Here is an 18,019-nt window from a genome sequence, read left to right on the forward strand (position 1 = left end):
CTTAACCCCTGCGGTATTAACTTCAACATCAGGCAGTCATATGAAATTGAAGAAAAATCAATTTCATGTGCCATTTAGCGTCTTAGAAATCGAACGAAAAGTATTACGTGGAAAAGAAACGCACGGATCGGATAGGCGCTTCTTTCTAATTTCTTTTAAGGGGCAAGAGAACCTCCACTGTATAACTAAATACACGAGTTGATAGAATTTTGCTTGACTTGTCGCATTTTTAATAGCAAGAAAATCGGAAAACTCATGTGTTGTGAATTTCGGCCGGCCTTGATGGCTACTCACACAGTAAAGGTCACAGCCGCGTGTTGCTTCAGTAAAACTTGTTCAACCGGTGCTGTTACCAACGACCTCTGGCGCCATGTAGCGTACTAGTTTTTGTAAGGACTGAGCCGGCAGTCTCTTTCCGACGGTCCTGGAGATAGAAGGTCTGGCTCTGCTACAGAATACGATTTGTGCGGTGAGTCTCACGCCTTGAGCAGTGATTTGTTTTCAACCTCGACTTATTACTACCGCTGTTAGAAATGCAGTGATAATAAGCTCGCATAACTTGGTATTATATGATATTTAGGCTAGACGCGACTGAATCGTACAGTTACAGTCCGTTCATTGACTGTGATTCTACGTTTAGCGAGGCTGTATTCAAAGTAGTCACTAAGTAAATCGAGCCCTCCACGCGATAGTCAATCATATGATGTCATAAGGATTATCTAAATATCAGATCACTCTCAGTTATTTGTGGTTCAGTAGTCTCAAATTTATTTAACGGTAAAAATAAGTTGCAGTAGTAAAAGGCATTCCTGTTGCGGATGTATTGCTGTTTGAGGAAACGTATAAAATGTTGGGACATGTAAGGGATCACAAGAGATAACCGCCTCATGTCCGAGAAACACGAACGTGCAGTTGGTTACAACTTCTAAAATTACTGCCTGCTGATGTTACGAACCAACGCGATTTGCCGTTACGTAATCTAAAGTGTACTTCATGCATTTTTGAGCAGGTAGTTATTAATAAATTGTGGCTGGGTATGCATTAATGTTACTTATAATCCGTCTTGATTGGAAAATTTTTATTCATATGACCGGTTTCGGTTCATCCAGAACCATCTTCAGATCTGTAACATAATGGTACTAATTTACTATATCACGATTACAAATCTTTTTCATCCTATCTAATCAACATCAAATATACCAGAACGTATCTGATATTTCGGTTACAGGAGTAACCCGTCCAAATTCAGCAACTTTCACATGCTGTGTCACATAAAATTTGTAGGCAGAATGCACGTCATTTATATTTATTATAACACTATTACCGACAGGTGGCGTCTGGTACATGTGTTACAATCCATTTGCACATATTGTATTCATTAGATTTTTTTGATTAACTTTTATCTCCAAAAATACTTAATTAAAATCTGTGGATGTGAAGGTACTTATCAAAATCAAAAAACGCAGTAAAATTATAGTTTATTTACGATCTAAAAAACATAGGGCGATTTCTGTATCTATGGCGCTGGTGTAGACTAGTTTTCCTCTACGGTCTGCTTCCGTGGTACCCGCCATTTCGGTGTTGTGCCGCGGTCCGCTCTGTCGTCTGACGTCCATCGCCGTGGGCAGGAGGGCCCCGTCAGCGACGCCAGGAACCCAATTTTCAGACCCCACATCAATAAATGTCAGAGATTGCTAATAACAAAAGAAATCCACTTCTGTACATCAAATCGATGACAAGTTGCTGTAAACAGTATCTACCATAAAACATCTTAGAGTAACTATGCAGATGGCCATGCGGACAAACGCTCGGCTTTCCGGCGTGAAGGAGCGCCTGGTCCCCGGCACGAATCCGCCCGGTGGATTTGTGCTGAGATCCGGTGGACCGGCCAGTCTGTGGATGTACCATCTGCCTCGGCGAATGCGGGCTGGTTCCCCTTATTCCGCCTCAGTTACACTGTATCACCGACTGCTGCGCAAACAAGTTCTCCACGTACGCGTATACCACTATTACTCTACCACGCGAACACAGGGGTCACACTCGTCTGGTGTGAGACGTTCCCTGGGGGGTCCACCGGGGGCCGAACCGCACAATAATCCTGGATTCGGTGTGGGACGGCGGAGGGGTAGAGGGGACAATGGTAGTCGTCGTGGGGTTGTGGAGCACTGCGGCTGCGGCGGGGACGGAGCCTCTCCGTCGTTTCTAGGTCCCCGGTTGCAATAGAATGAAATACAACTATGCAGAGCGAACTTACGTAGAATGACCACAAAACACGAACAGTAGGAAAAGTAGATGCCAGACTGACATGTTTTCTTCTCACAAGGGAACTTCCCAATCGCATCCCCCTCACATTTAGTTATAAGTTGTCACACTGCATAGGCCTTGAAAAACTGAACACAGGTCAATCGAGAAAACAGGAAGAAGTGGTGTGGAACTACGAAAAAAATAAGCAAAATATACAAACTGAGTAGTCCATGCGCAATATAGGCAACATGACCGAGACTCTGCGCTCAGGCGCTCTGTGGTCTCGTGGTTAGCGTGAGCGGCTGCGGAGCGAGAGGTCCTTGGTTCAGTTCACGCCTCGAGTGAGAAGTTTAATTTTTTTATTTTCAGACAATTATTATCTGTCCTTTCATCCGATGCGAGGTAACTGCGCCGTAGTATGGGGACGCTACACCAAAACGGAAAAATTTGAAAACGTTAAAAACGTATGTATTGACAGGGCACAGAGAAAACTGTGCGACTGTGAAACTGTTGCATTCATTTGTTGCAGTTTATGTGACAATCTCTTATGTTTTCATCACTTTTTTGGGAGTGATTATCACATCCACAAGAAATCCTAAATCGGGCAAGGTAGAAGAATCTTTTTACCCATTCGTCAAGTGTACAAGTTAGGTTGGTCGACAACATATTCCTGTCATGTGACGCACATGCCGTCACCAGTGTCGTATAGAATATATCAGACGTATTTTCCTGTGGAGGAATCGGTTGAACTATGACCTTGCCATCAAATGTTTTCGGTTCCTATTGGAGAGGCACGTCCTTTCGTGTATTAATCGCACGGTTTTGCGGTGCGATCGCAAAACACAGACACTAAACTTATTACAATGAACAGAGACGTCAATGAACGAACAGATCATAACTTTACGAAAATAAAGAAAGTAAACCTTTCACTCGAGGGAAGATTTGAACCAAGGTCCTCTCGTTCCGCCGTTGCTCACGCTAACCACGCGACCACGGAGCTCCTGAGCTGAGATTCTCCTTGACGTTGCCTATCTTGCGCATGGACTACTCAGTTTGTATATTTTTCTTATTTTTTTCATAGTTCCACACAACTTCTTCCTGTTTTCTCGATTGATCGGTGTTCAGTTTTTCAAGGCCTATCCACTGTGCCAACTTGTAACTAAATCTGAGGGGGGTGCGATGGGGAGGTTCCCTTGTCAGTACTTGACTTTGATCTTTACTGAAAATAATATTACTACCGTTGCCAAGGATCCAATCAATAAATTCAATTCAGTTCTTACAAAGAAAACAGATGACCACAACTTTGTACTGGACGTTGGGGAAAAGGTGATTTGAAGATGATAAACATTGCTGTTTCTGCCTGACGCTCCTATGTCAGTGTGAATAAACATACCAAATGTGTTAGACAGAATGTAGATAGGAGATTCGCCCCGACCTACAAACTGAACAAATTTTTAATTAAGAAATTAAAAGAAAGTCATGGCTTTGAAAATTCACTCAACTTAAAAAACGCTTTGGAACTTGCATTAATTTTACAAAACACAGTCGTTTCTAATGACGCCACTTGCGTATCATTCGGCATTAAGAACATACATACTAACATCCTTGTTAAGAAAAGCTTAGAAATAATGAAAGAAAACTTATTATCGCACCAGAAATTGAGCCAGGCTGAATTTGTGGGAGGTCGCGAATCCTCCGTTTTCCAGGGGAACAGCTCCTTGCCACTTGTACTGCAAGGCTGAGGCAAGCTTGCGGCTGCTCCATTTTGCTTTGGGGAATATACACCTGGGCATCCATGGGTCGAGTCGAACTCGTGTAAGACACCATGACGGCCGAGGTGTGTGCTACACTGGTTGCAGATCCTGTACACCCCATCATTACGATCACGTTTCCAGACGGCAAAGGCATTTTTAACAAGATAAAGCACCATACCACGAAGTCCTGGAGTATGATGGAGTGGTTCGAGGAACACAGTGGCGAGTTCAAATTGATATCCTGACCTTCCATCTCACCAGATCTGAACCCGATCGAACGCATCAAGGGTATGATAAAACGTAGATTATGAGGTCATCTCCACCCTTCCCGGAATTTTCGGGAATCGAGCGCCTCGGGTGTGCAGGTATGGTCCGAACTCCCTCCAGCGACCTTCCATGGTCTCATTGCTTTCAAGCCACGACGTGTCGCCTCCGTTATTCTTGCGAAATCTATTAGGTACGCGGTCGTAATGTACGGGCTGGTAAGTGTAACACACCATATGGTGATCCCGTAGGACACTCAAAGCTCAACATTACCAGCATCAACCACAAGACGAAAATTCTTCACAGTGCCTCTAAAGGCAAAAAGCTACATAGTCTTGAGAACTAACAGTTATGTCGTCATAAGTAGCGACATAGCAATAATAACCTTGACGACCAGTTAAATTTTACAGCTATAAGTATCTTTCAAATATTTCATGATGTAGTGTAGTGTCACTTTTTTACTTCAGCTTCTATTATTAGCCTTCACAGATAATATTGTTAAAAATGTACCATTAAATGCTGTAGTCCACTTACGGGTTTTTCTGGTTTACAAGTCTCGTCACACTTAACCATGCGCTATGGATCGAGATTTATACTCGACATTTCACGTTACCACAGAGCTGAACGTCATCTTGTTTCACATGTCTTAAGCTCGATCATGCATGGGTCATTTCTTGGCCGTGACCTCTATGTAATTACGTCATAGATTTGTCCTTGCTTGTATCCATTGGCAATATACCGCGTAATTACACCTCTTAGATATGGCTATACGCCTATTTCATCTAAACATCTTAGCGTCTTAATGAATTTTCCTTGTCAGCGTTGTTATATTACTATTTCAGTTTCGAGATTTTAATGTTTTCCCTAAATGTTACTGGCCAGTGTTTCCGAGTGGTTCTAGGCGCTTCAGTCTGGAACGGCGCTACCGCTACGGTCGCGGGTTCGAATCCTGCCCTGGGAATGGACGTGCGTGATATCCTTAGGTTAGTTAAGTTTAAGTAGTTCTCAGTTCTAGGGGACTGATGACCGCAGATGTTAAGTCCCATAGTGCTCAGAGCCATTTGAACTATTTGACCCCTAAATGTTGCAGAGACCAAAATCTTACGTAAACCTCGGGCTAATTACCAGATGACCTCCTGTGATATTTGACTGCGTGTGTGATTCGGGGACGGTTATGGTAAAAAACTGTTTAATGAAAGGTTGCCTCATCGTCACCTATAGAATAAGGTTATGGGGCTCTATACTGTGCAATCTCGTCGTCAGATAGTTTCCGCTGTGCAAGCATATTGTCAACAAACGTTGCTGTGTGATTACTTTCCTTGTATCCGACGTTGCACAAAGATATAATAGTGGAATACGGCTTGGGTTGTAGTCGTAACGAGATGTTGTCTTTTGTGACTCACCGTTGACTTCATTGTTCTTTAGAAAACATTTTAGTTTTATGACTGTATAACGGTTACAACTTTTTTTAAATTACGTAATTATATTCTCAGTTGGCAATGATATGAATACACAAGAAACCTCTAGCAGCACTAAATGTCAACATGCTGCGTGTCAGTTCAGCTGCGCTCTTGCATCAATGATTTACCCTGAGATCTGTAGTACGGGATGGATACATCTGATGGAACATTTCCTAAATACTGATTTTAGCTTGGACATGCCAGTGTCAATTGTTCATCTGATAAAAATGTGGAGTACATGCATAGCTCAAATTGGGCACAAACAACATTACCCATATATGTGTACCAGTAATGAAACTTAGTATTATATTTATGACATGTGTGCTGGTTTTCAAAGTGTAATATATTTTACACGTTATGTACACGATTCAAAGATCAGATGACGGTAACTTTTTGCACAGGAACAGGTCACCATAAATCAACATTTAAAAACGAGGTATTGGCTGAGAAGTTGTCTTTCTTCAAGCTGAACACTTAATACTAGCATAAAAAGTAATAATAATAATAATAATAATAATAATACGTGGCTGTTACATCTGCCCTTTTGACCCCTGTGCCTTATCACCCAGCAGAAAGAGATCTCCTCCCCCAGCCTTTGCAAATAAAGAAGAGCGTCCTGGAGGTTCTACTGCCATGGGTGGATAAAAATGTCGCAGCGAATGGTGGGAACTCAGGGAGTTGGAACAAACGAGGAATTTAGCAGGTACAACACATCTCATCTCTTCCAGATCGTGAATAATTCGGCATCGAAGACAATGAGATATGGTGGCAGCTAAATCTTGAGGACACGATCAGGGAGAACAACAGACCAGCCAACGAAATGCCCCTGTTTTGACCCATACATGAAAGTGGCTACATAGTTGTATTGATCATTTAAGATGACAGAGAAAATCATATTAAAACCGCTGTACTGCACTAAATCTACAATCCCTCTGGGCCTCTGCAGTCACTGGGGTGTCTGTCGATTAAAACGCTGGATTTGAGCCTGTACGTGTCCCACACAAAGGGACTAAAACTTGCTCGCTCGTTTCAAGAGGCCTCTTTGCTAGTGGGAGACTGGAGAAAACATGTTTCGTAACTGGAAGAGGCACAGTACTATACGCTGGTGCGTTCGGAGCAGCGAGGAACTTAAATGATTGACGCACCATTAGCATTTTCCGCTGCATGGAAAGTGTTGATTCTCCAGCCTCAGTACGGAGGACCAACCTGGGTGTTTGGCTCGTAATGTAAGCACTCGAGCCCGTCTGATTGCCTCGTGGTGGATAACATCAAGGACTTTCGGGTAAAAAGGTCTTGCTGAGCCTTATACCGTACACCCACAGCCCAACAAATATCTCATGAAATCTCTATAAAACTGGAGCAGACGCTCCCTGTCCCTACTAAGGTGCTTTATGTTTTTCAGTGAATTTTGGTCCGTTGCATTTAGGCCCTTTGGGCGTTGTAACCACGACAGTAGCAAATCGAAAATACGGACCAGAAATGTCATACAGTCTGTACGAGGTAGAATGGTGTCCTTCCTATGCAAGTCGGGTAAACTAATATGCCGACATGAACGATTACAATGAACAGACACACACAATTGTCCGCTGCCTACTCTTCTATCTTCTTCACTGTATGTCAAAACTGGCGAGTCACTGTTCAAATGTTGGAGGAGGAAACAAATTGCAAAATCGTCCACAAATAAGCATTGTACATTACGCCTCCCAGCAGACATGATGCAGTTGAAGGCTCTAGCAAAGAAGGAAATCCTTAAAATATTCCCCTCGGGGATACCGTTCCTCTACTCAAATTTATCTGACAGCACAGCACCAACTTGGTATCTAAAAAAGTGATGTGATTACAAGCACCGAATGATGATGGGAGGTAGCCACTGAAACCCCATTGGTGGTCCTAGAATACAGTCTTGCCTGCTACTGTCTTACGCCTCTTGATGCCAAAGGACATACCTAGACAGTGTTGTTTACATAGGAAAGCCTTATTTATAATCGTCTCAAGTAGGATAGGGTTATCGACAACGGATCGCCATCTCCTGAACCTAGACTGAAAGCAGCTGAGGAGCTGCCTGGTCTCTATAATGCAGAGAAGACATCGGTTAACTATTCGTGCCAAGGTCTTCCCTCCTATTGTGACATTTTCGGTCCTTTGCTGGCTTCAAGAGTGTCAAAATTCCTCGCTTCAGTAGATGGGAAAGTGTCCTGTCAGCTATATTGAAGTCTTGAATTGTGATTGGGAGCTCTCCAGCCTCAGCCAGTATTGAATCTATCTCTCATGTGGAAAACGGGCAGTTATAGGACACAGAATTGTTGGTCCTGAAATTCAACCCTCTAAATGGTGACAGAGCACTGGATAGAGGATGGCAGTGGCAGTATCAGTGCAAAATGCTCTGCTATTGTCTGGATGATGTCTCTGGGTGTTGTTGGCAGACAACTCTGTGTAGAGAACCGACTGAAATTACCAGAAATCATCCTGATGGCACTCCAAACCTCTGTTAGAAATATGGAGCCACTCAAAGAGTCCATGAACGCTTGCCATAATGTTTTCTTGCATTCCCCGGTCATGTGTCGAGCTTCGGCTCTCGCCAGTCAAAAAGCTGCGATATTTTCCGTCGTTGGGTGTCTGTTAAACCGCCACAGACACGTGTGTCTGACTCGAACTACTGGGCGGCGCTCATCGGCTCACCAAGCCTTCTAAGATGACCTGAAGACTTCGTATGGGGAAAGCAGAGGTATGGTGGATCGGTTGTGCGATGTGGTTCATCCATTCTGGAACCTACCTCGGTGTTCAAACGTAGCCATCTGGCTGCACTTGGTCTATCTCACTGACATCTTTCCAGGGAGTGCTCCATCCTTGCAAAAAAGGGCTTGGCTTAGAACACACGAACTCACATGCTTTAAAACGCGTTTCTTGTAAACAAAAGCTCAGGGGATGTTCCTGTGCTGGAAATTTTGATCGCTCCAAATGCATCCTGATCATACCGATGTCCCACTGTAGCACGAGAGCTGTCTATCATGGGGTTGCACTTACAATCTGTCTGTCCACTGTGGTGGGGAGCCGGAAACAGGTGTAGGTTCAGTCTTGGGGTGAGATGGTGGCCCAGGGCAGGCATCACATACCATTAGCAGACGCAGTAGAACCGTTAGCACGAATGACATCGAAATTGGGCGTCGGTAAAACGATCTGTTTTCACCTGTGATGGAAGCATCTTGTCTAATATTTGGTGTGGGAAGGTTTAGTAGTGGTGTCGGCAGTGGCAGACTGTTTACCAGACTTTGGCGCTGGAGGTGGGCTATGGACTCTGAAATAACTGCAGTTGAACAAGTTCACTTTTAAACGCAGTTATTAGTGCAGAAACTAGCAACCTCCGTTTGTATAGAAGTGTCAGTTATCGGAAGAGGCTTTTTAAGAGCTGAAGAGAAATCTGTAGTGAAAGTGTAAGGATTCATGGCTTTTCTCGGCCTCTCTATACGAGATACACCTCGTTATTGTCACCCCCTGTATCTTATGTTCTTCAAGGAAAATATTGCTGCAAGCCCTAATCCAGACAGTGATGCCCAGAGGAGATGAACAACCGACTCCCTCGTGAAAGGCCTTACCACATTTGACGCAAGTGGCTCTCCCTTAAGACCGAGAGTAGTGCGCGTAAAGCGCCAGCATTTGAAAAAGCGCGATATGTTAGGGACGTACGACCGCACGCTTCAACTGTTGAAAGAAAGATTAAATTTGTCTGATTTTGATCAGGTCGCCATCCATTTCATTATATTTTGCACGACAACAATGCCTTCTAGGCCCACTCAGCTTTCAGTTACTCCTTGGGAAAATTAGATCTCTGCATGACACAAGACCTTTGCTGTAGTTCAAGACATTGTGTACCTCACTTGCAACTTTACTTTCCCTCAGGCGCTTAGCTTCCTACAGGATCTTTAGATGTTGGGAACTAGGACTTTCTATGAACAATCGCTTGATAGATTTCAAAGTGCCACCGAGGCCCCATAAATCCTTTTGAATGAAGAAACCGGAAACTTTCTCAAAGTAGCCCTCTTCTCCCCCTCTTTCTTTTCTTTTTGTACAACATTATGACCGACAACATGCATTCTGTTCCTATTAACATAAGAATGAAATATTCCTGAATCAGGACGGCTGGTTACACGAGCCCACTCGTTAGATTGATTGTTGAAATCCACCAGCGGTACACTCAGAGCTCCGCTTGCCTGAGTAAGCTATATAATTGAGGTGGGCAGTTTCCTCAGTTTCCCAGTTAGCGACAGTTCCACCTCAACAACAACGCATCTCATCAGTGTGCAGCAAACTGGAGGGTTTCTTAAAGATGTTTTTACCATCCTCGCTATCCGGGTGGTCTAGCTCCCAATGGCACACGATGTTCTATTGTCGCGTCATACAGTGGTCATTGAAGCATTCCCAGAGTTTATGGTGACAGAAGTCTAGCGATGCTAGTCAGTTTCCTGCGCAGGCCCACCCCTGTGGGTCCGGGAGTTAGGATAGGCGCGACGTACTACTGCCTGTCGTAAGAGGCGACTAAAAGGAGTCCACACGTTTCAGCCTTTATGTCTTGGACCCTTGTCTAGTTTGATCTCCATCTTTCTCAATTTTCCCGAAGAGCGAGCCATTCGTTGAAGGGCGCCTTACATGGTGCATCGCATCCGTCGTGCATTGAGATCTTTCGCCCACTCTCTGATCGTCGCATTTCAGTCCCGCTCATTCTCCATCTCTTGGGTGAGGACACCTTCCTGGGTGCGTTTTCCACCTTGCACTATGCAGTGTCGCTTTCTGCGCCGACGATGACTATAGACTTATTAGCACCTCATACACAGCGTGGTAGCCAGTACATTGTGGTGGGGCTGCCATGTACCCTGTTGGTTGTAGCCCCCTGACAACACAGGGATCGCTCTGCTGATGCCTGCCAGGCGGCCCTTGCTAAGGCTGTGTGGCGCCCATGGCGAGGGCCCTGGTCAAAGTGGGTAGCATCAGGGCGGATGACACGTCGTGAAGCATAGTATTTCATCTCTTGCTGGTGGTCAGCTGCCAGCAGTCTCTAAGCGGGCAAAGTCTAACTTCAATGCTAAAAATGTGGCCCCAAATCGTTCTCCTCCCTGGCCACACCATGGGACGAACGCCAGGCTAAGGATGGCTGTGAAGCCTATTCGCCCCGGTACCTTGTATGTACAAGAGTTGATGGGGAATCTTTCATATCCAAGAAACCTCAGTTTTTTTTGGAGCATTTGAAAGACAAGTTTGGGGAGGTGGAGGGCTTGTCCAAAATGTGCTCTGGGTCAGTCTTGATAAAAACAGCATTCTCTGCCCAGTCAGAGGCATTACTCGCTTGTAACTGGTTGGGGGATGTTTCTGTTACCATCACGCCCCATAGCCAGTTTAAATATGATACAGTGTATCATATTGCAAAGGGACGTCCTTCTGCAGTCTGACAACGAGCTGAGCGCCAGTTTAGAGCTGCGAAGTGTTCGTTTAGTCTGGCGCATCTAGTGGAGTCGGACGGATAATCAGGTTACCATCGGTGCCTTCATCTTGGCCTTTGAGGGTGACACATTGCCCGAGAGAGTCAAGGTGATGGATGTTAAGCCATATGGCTTCCCGCTGTTCTTCCAGCATCACATGCCGAAATTGTGGACATCCATCACATCCCAATACTCCATGTGCACCACCTCCTATCTGTGTCAACTGCAGAGAGCATCATTCACCTTGCTCAGTAGACTGCAGGATTTTACAGAAAGAGAGGAAAAACATTGAATATAAGACCCCCGACCAACTGACCTACACTGAGGCTAAGAATAAATTTGAGCGCCTACGTCCTGTGGCTATGACGTCCTCTTACGCTGCCACTACGAGAACAGTTGTTTCCCCATCAGTTCCTCGCATTCCTGTCTCCTCTCAGAACCAAAAGACTACACCTGCCCCCTTGATGGTGGAGGTCATTTCCTTTCCTGTTGCTCCCACGCCACCTACTTCAGGAGCAATACCCTCCCCAACCATAGGAGATATCAGGCTTCACTTCTGAGCCAGAGTAGTGTGTCTTCTTCCGCTCCTCTCGCTAGGAAGGGATCCCTTGGGTCGCTCCCTTCCCAGGTTTCTGCTAGTGGGAAAGATGACACCAACCAGTGGCTGAAGAGCCCAAAAGCAGCTGGTCATGGGGCTTCACGCTAAGCCTCAGTCTCAGAGACTGAATCTGTGAAATCCTCCCAGCCAGGGAAACCCAAGGAGGAGCGAGAGAAATCCAAAAGTAGATCCCCAAGACCAAGAAAATTGCGGTGGCACCCACTGCACCGCCACCTACAAGCTCTGCATCTGCGGATGAGGTGGAGATTCTGGTCTCTGCTGAAGACCTAGATCTCGTTGGATCCTCAGACACAATGGATGTAGATTTCTCAGACAAAATGTCAGTGGAAGCAGGTGACCCTGAGGTATAACTGCCTCATTGAATGTTCCATGCCTTCCAAGTCTCACGATGACATCATCCTCCAGTGGAATTGTGGCGGTTTTACCACTGCCTGGCTGAGCTACAGCAGCTGTTGAGCTTTACACCTGCTTTCTGCATTGCCCTCAAGGAAAGCTGGTTCCAGCAATGCGGACCCCTGCACCCTGTGGCTGTAAGGTATACTCAGGGACCGTAGCGACTACAATCGAGTGTCAGGTGGAGTTTGCTTTTATGCTCTAAACTCAGTCTGTGGTGAAACTTTGCCCCTTCAAACTCCTCTTGAAGCTGTAGCTGTAAGAATAAGGACGACGCAGGAAATAACTGTCTGAATGTATATCTTCCTCCAGATGGTGCAGTATCCCTGAATGTATTGACTGCACTGATTGATCAACTCCCTAAACCTTTCCTACTTTTGGGAGATTTTAATGCCCATAACCCCTTGTGGTGTGGCACCGTGCTTACTGACCAAGGTAGAGATGTCGAAACTTTTACTGTATGAGTTCGACCTTTGCTTCTTAAATACTGGGGCCACCTCACATTTCAGTGTGGCTCATAGTAGTTACTTGACCACTGATTTATCAATTTGGAGCCCAGGACTTCTCCCATCTATCCACTAAAGAGCACATGACGACCTGTGTGGTAGTGTCCACTTCCCCATCTTCCTGTCACTGCCCTGGCGTCAGGCCCATGGTCTCTTGCCCAGATGGGCTTAAAACAGATGAACTGGGAAACTTTCACCTCTACTGTCACCATTGAATCTCCCCAACACGGCAAAATCGATGTGATGGTTGAGCAGGTGACTACAACAATCGTTTCTGAGGCAGAAAACACAATCCCTCGCTCTTTAGGGTGCCACCAGCGAAAGGCAGTCCCATAGTGGTTGCCAGAAGTCGCTGAAGCAATTAAAGAGCGTCGGTGAACTCTACAATGGCATAAGCGGCGCCCTTTCTTGGAGAACCTCATAGCCTTTAAACGGTTCCGTGCCCCTGTTCACCAAATTATCAAACGATGGAAGAAGTAGTGTTGGGAGAGATATGTCTCGGCTTTTGGGTGCAATACGTCACCTTCCCAAGTCTGGGCAAAGATCAAACGTGTTTTCGGGTACCAGACCCCAACAGGTGTTCCCAGTGTTAACATAAATGGCGTGTTATCTACCGACGCAAACGCGATTGTCGAGCCCTTTGCTGAGCACTATGCTCGAGCCTCTGTGCCAGAGAATTACCCCCAGCTTTTCACACTCTCAAACGGTGGCTGGAAGGAAAGTCTCTCGTTCCCTGTACGCTACAATGAATTCTATAACGCCCCATTTACACAGACTGGGAGATATTAAGTGCCCTTGCACATTGCCCCGACACAGCTCCTGGGCCGGATCGGATCCAGTCAGATGATTAAACATCTCTCATCTGACTACAAGAGACATCTCCTCGTCATCTTCAACCGGATCTGATGCGAGGGCGTCTTTCCATCGCAATGGTGGGAGAGCACCATCATTCCGAAGTTCAAACCCGGTAAAAAGCTCTTGATGTGGATAACTATCAGCCTCACCACCGTTCTTTCTAGGTTGCTTGAATGTATGGTGTGTTGACAGTTGGCTTGGGTCCTAGAGTCACATGGCCTAGCGTACTGGCTCTGTGCCAGGGCGGCTTCCACCAGAGTCCCTCTACCACTGACAATCTTGTGTGCCTCGAGTCTACCATCCGAACAGCCTTTTCCTGACCCCAACACATGTTTGCAGTCTTTTTTGATTTACGAAAAGCGGATGACACCAACTGGCGACATCATATCCTTGCCACATTATAGGAGTGGGGTGTCTGAGGCCCGCTCCCGATTTTTTTCCAAAATTTCCTGTCAATTCGTACTTTCCGTGTCCAAGCTTGTGCTTCCCATAGTTCCACCCCCCCCCCCCCCCCCCCTACATCCTGGAGACTGCTGTGCTGCAGGGCTCTGTATTGAGTGTCTCTCTATTTCTAGTGGTCATTAATGGTCTAGCAACAGCTGCAGGGCTGTCCGTCTCACCTTTTCTGTTGGCAGATGACTTCTGCGTTTCGTACTGCTCCACCAGTACAGGAGTTGCTGAGCGGCGCCTACAGGGAGCTATCCACAAGGGACAGTAATGGGCTCTAGCCCACACTTTCTAGCTTTCGGCCGCAAAGTCGTGTGTTATGCACTTCTGTCGGCGTCGTACCATTCATACAGACCAAGAACTCTACTTTAATGACGATGCACTCACTGTAATGGAGACACATCGATTCTTAGGACTGGTTTTCGACACCTGATTGACGTGGCTTCCACGCCTTCGACAGCTTAAGCGGAAGTGCTGGCAGCACATCAATGGCTTCCGATGGCAGAGCAACACAAAATGGGATGTAGATCGCTCTACGCTGCTGCAACACAACAGATCCCTTGTTCAATCCCTCCTTGACAATAGGAGTCTGGTTTATGGTTCGGCGGCACCCTCAGCGTTGCGTTTACTTGACCCAGTGCACCACTGTGGCGTTCGCCTAGCGACAGGAGCATTCAGGACGAGTCTGGTGGCCGGAATCCCAGCCTTGCAGGTTAGGCGTGCATAACTGCTGGCCAGTTACGTTGCACACGTTTGTAGTTCTCCTGCGCATCCGAATCACCGTCTCCTTTTCCCACCCACGGCAGTTCATCCCCCCATCGATGGCCCAGGTAAGGGCTTCAAATTGCAGTTCGTGTCCGAACCCTTCTTTCCAAACTGGAGTCCTTCCCTTTAGCACCTATACTTGAGGTCCATTCACTTACGTCTCCATTGTGTACACCTAGGCCGCGGCTTCGAGTGGACGTTTCACATGGCCCAATTAAGCCACTTCCTCTCGATTCTTGACACGTACCAAGGCCACGAAGTGGTTTACACCGACGGCTCGATGGCTGATGCTCACGTCGGCTTCACATACAGTGGCGGTCAAAATAATAGAGCCACCTGGCAAAGGTTTGGAATAAAGTGCACATTTATTACTTGACATGTTTGAACTATGATGGAAACCATTACAACCGAGTCACATTGTACTATAGTCAGTTATATCGATAACACAACACAAAATAATCAGTAATAATCGATAATATTCAAAAGAATACCAGACCACAGGGTCAAAAAAATAGAGCCAATTGAAACAAATATATTGTACTTGATCTCAGTCTTATGAAACGTACAGGAACAGTCTTTTTTGCATAGGACTGCATTAGTACTTCGTGGGGTAACCCTTATTTTTGAGGATTGCCCTGCACCTCTTACCCATAGAGTCTACTAAACGCCTGCATTCGTCACTACTGATCGCATACCAGGCTCTCTGGATTTCTTCCCACAGTTTTTCTGACGATGTAGCTTTTGAGCGGTCAATTCTCTTGTCTAAGATCTCCCATAAGTTCTCAATGGGTGATGCGTCAGGGGACTGAGGTGGCCACTCTAATACTTCGATATTGTGCTCTTGAACAAACTGCCTTATGATCCTTGCAGTATGCTTTGGATCGTTATCGTGCTGAAATTTCCATTTCAGCGGCATTTCCTCTTCAGCATAAGGCAGCATCACATTTGCCAAGATGTCTTTGTACATTTCTGCGTTCATTATGCCGTTGATACGGTGTATTGGACCAATGCCGTACCACGAAAAACATCCCCATACCATAACACTTCCGCCACCGTATTTCACAGTTTTTAAAGTGTACTTGGGATTAAATTCCTGGTTTGGTGGGCGGCGCACATAGACTTTTCCGTCTGAGGCAAACCTATTAAACTTGGATTCATCGGACCAAAGGATGTTCCTCCACCAAGTATTAGGTTTTTGTTCATTTCTCCGGGCAAAGGCTAACCTTTTCCGAACATTAGCTTGTGAAACATGTGGCTTCTTTCTTGCAATGCGCCCATTCAATTTTGCAGATCCCAGTCGTCTTTGAATCGTTGAGGTTGATGGTTGAACATCATGTTCGTCGCTAAACAAAATGGCTTTCAGTCGTGGTGTTTACAAAAATGGGTCTTTCTTCACTTCCCTAGTGATGAGTCTGTCTACGCGAGGAGTAGTTACACGAGGTCGCCCCCTGTTCTCCACCTGCGGCTTTGTTTGTTTTGACCGTCTCATGGCTTTCTGGACTCGTTTTCGCGAAACGTGCAAGACATTGGCTATTTTATTCATGGACATCCCACTTTTGAACATACGGAACATTACTATACGCTCATCTTCACTGGTATGCTTTGCTCTGCCCATCTAGACGAATGTAAACAAAACCACACGTCAATTTACATACAAAACAACTGCATAAAAATCAATTTAAAGGCACATGTGTAAAGCGGCTCTATTATTTTGACCCATAAGATTCTTACCTTTATGCCTCTTTTCACACGTCTAGCTCAAACGCTTCCTTTCGGACGACTAAAGATAGCAGCAACGTCTTCCCTGATGTTGTCTACAAGGGACTGACAACACGGCACTCGTGGCGATTTCGCGAACTAATAGATATCCTAGTTCTTAATCTCGTCAATAGAGGTGGCTCTATTATTTCGACCGCCACTGTATGTCCGTGGAGGACATATACAGCATTCCTTGCCCGATGACTGCAGTGTTTTTACTGCCGAGCTGGTCGCTATATCTCGTGATCTTGAGGACAATCGTTCATGCCGTGGGGAATCGTTTCTCCTGTGTACTGACTCCTTCAGCAGCTTACAAGCTATCGACCAGTGCTACCCTCGTTATCCTTTCGTAACGACCATCTAGGAGTCCATCTATGCCCTTGAACGGTCCAGTCGTTCAGTGGTGTTTGTTTGGACACCAGGTCACGTGGGAATCCCAGGCTACGAACTTGCCGATAGGCTGGCCAAACAGGCTACACGGAAACCGCTTATGGAGATCTGCTTCTCTGCAACTGATCCGCGTTCAGTACTACTCCGCAAGGTTTTGCGGCTTTGGGAGACGAAATGGCATAACCTCAGCACGCACAACATACGGTGTGCCATTAAGGAGACTACGAGTGTGTGGCAGTCCTCCATGCGGGCCTCTCGCAGGGATTCTGTGGTTCTCTGCCTGCTCCGCTTTGGCCACCCTTGGGTGACACACGGCTACCTCCTGCGCCGTGATGACCCACCTCAGTGTCGGTGCGGCGCCCGGCTGACAGTGGCCCATATCTTGGTGAGCGGTCCTTCTTTGGCTGCCCTGCGATGGACTCTTCAGTTACCGGACTCGTTGCAATTAATTTTAGCTGACAACGCCTCATCAGCTAATTTAGTTTTACGTTTTATACTTGACGGTGTATTTTATCATTCTATATAAGTTTTAGCCCATGTCCTTTGTCCCTTTGTGTTCTCCGCTCTAATGCTTTTAGGGTGAATGTTTTCATGTGTCCCAGAGTGGCTAGCGTTTCCTTTTTATTCTCTTGGTCGGCCAGCCACGGTCATCTGATCCCTTATTTTTACCGTTTGTACATGTTTCTTGCTTATCTCGGTAGTTTTCTTTTCCTGTTTTGTCCATAGTAATATTGGTTGTCCTCCTGCTGTTCTTGTGGTTCTTCCTTTCTCCTGTTATTGTACTGTACATCTCCTTCATTTTCTTCTTTCCCTTGTGTAATTATTTTACCAGGAACAAGGGACTGATGATGTCGCAGTTTGTCCCCTCCCCTCGCCCCTCTTTTAAACCAGCCAACCTGCTCAGGAACTCCGGAGCCGCCAAGCCCGTACCCAGCAAACGAATGCTGATCCCCTGATGGTACTAATTTAAGATTTTTCATAAACTATATGACAGAGTTTGCCTCTTAAAAGAAGAACTTATCTGTGTATTATAGATTATTCTTCACATTTTGTTCAATTAGTTAGACGAAATCTTTTAATTTTTGCGCCATTG

The 18,019-nt window shown here is 45.8% G+C and overlaps 1 protein-coding gene across 2 annotated transcripts in view; it reads left to right on the forward strand.

The window, feature by feature from the left end:
* The first annotated feature begins 348 nt into the window (after positions 1-348).
* Positions 349-18,019, forward strand: part of LOC124612314 (clavesin-2-like) — a 46,064-nt gene continuing 28,393 nt past the window's right edge. For both annotated transcript variants that reach the window (XM_047140437.1, XM_047140438.1), the window contains exon 1: positions 349-469. The gene's annotated coding sequence lies outside the window, so the exon portion shown is untranslated. The remainder of the gene's footprint in view (positions 470-18,019) is intronic.

The sequence above is a fragment of the Schistocerca americana genome, chromosome 4, assembly GCF_021461395.2.
Source record: "Schistocerca americana isolate TAMUIC-IGC-003095 chromosome 4, iqSchAmer2.1, whole genome shotgun sequence".
Classification (NCBI taxonomy): domain Eukaryota; kingdom Metazoa; phylum Arthropoda; class Insecta; order Orthoptera; family Acrididae; genus Schistocerca; species Schistocerca americana.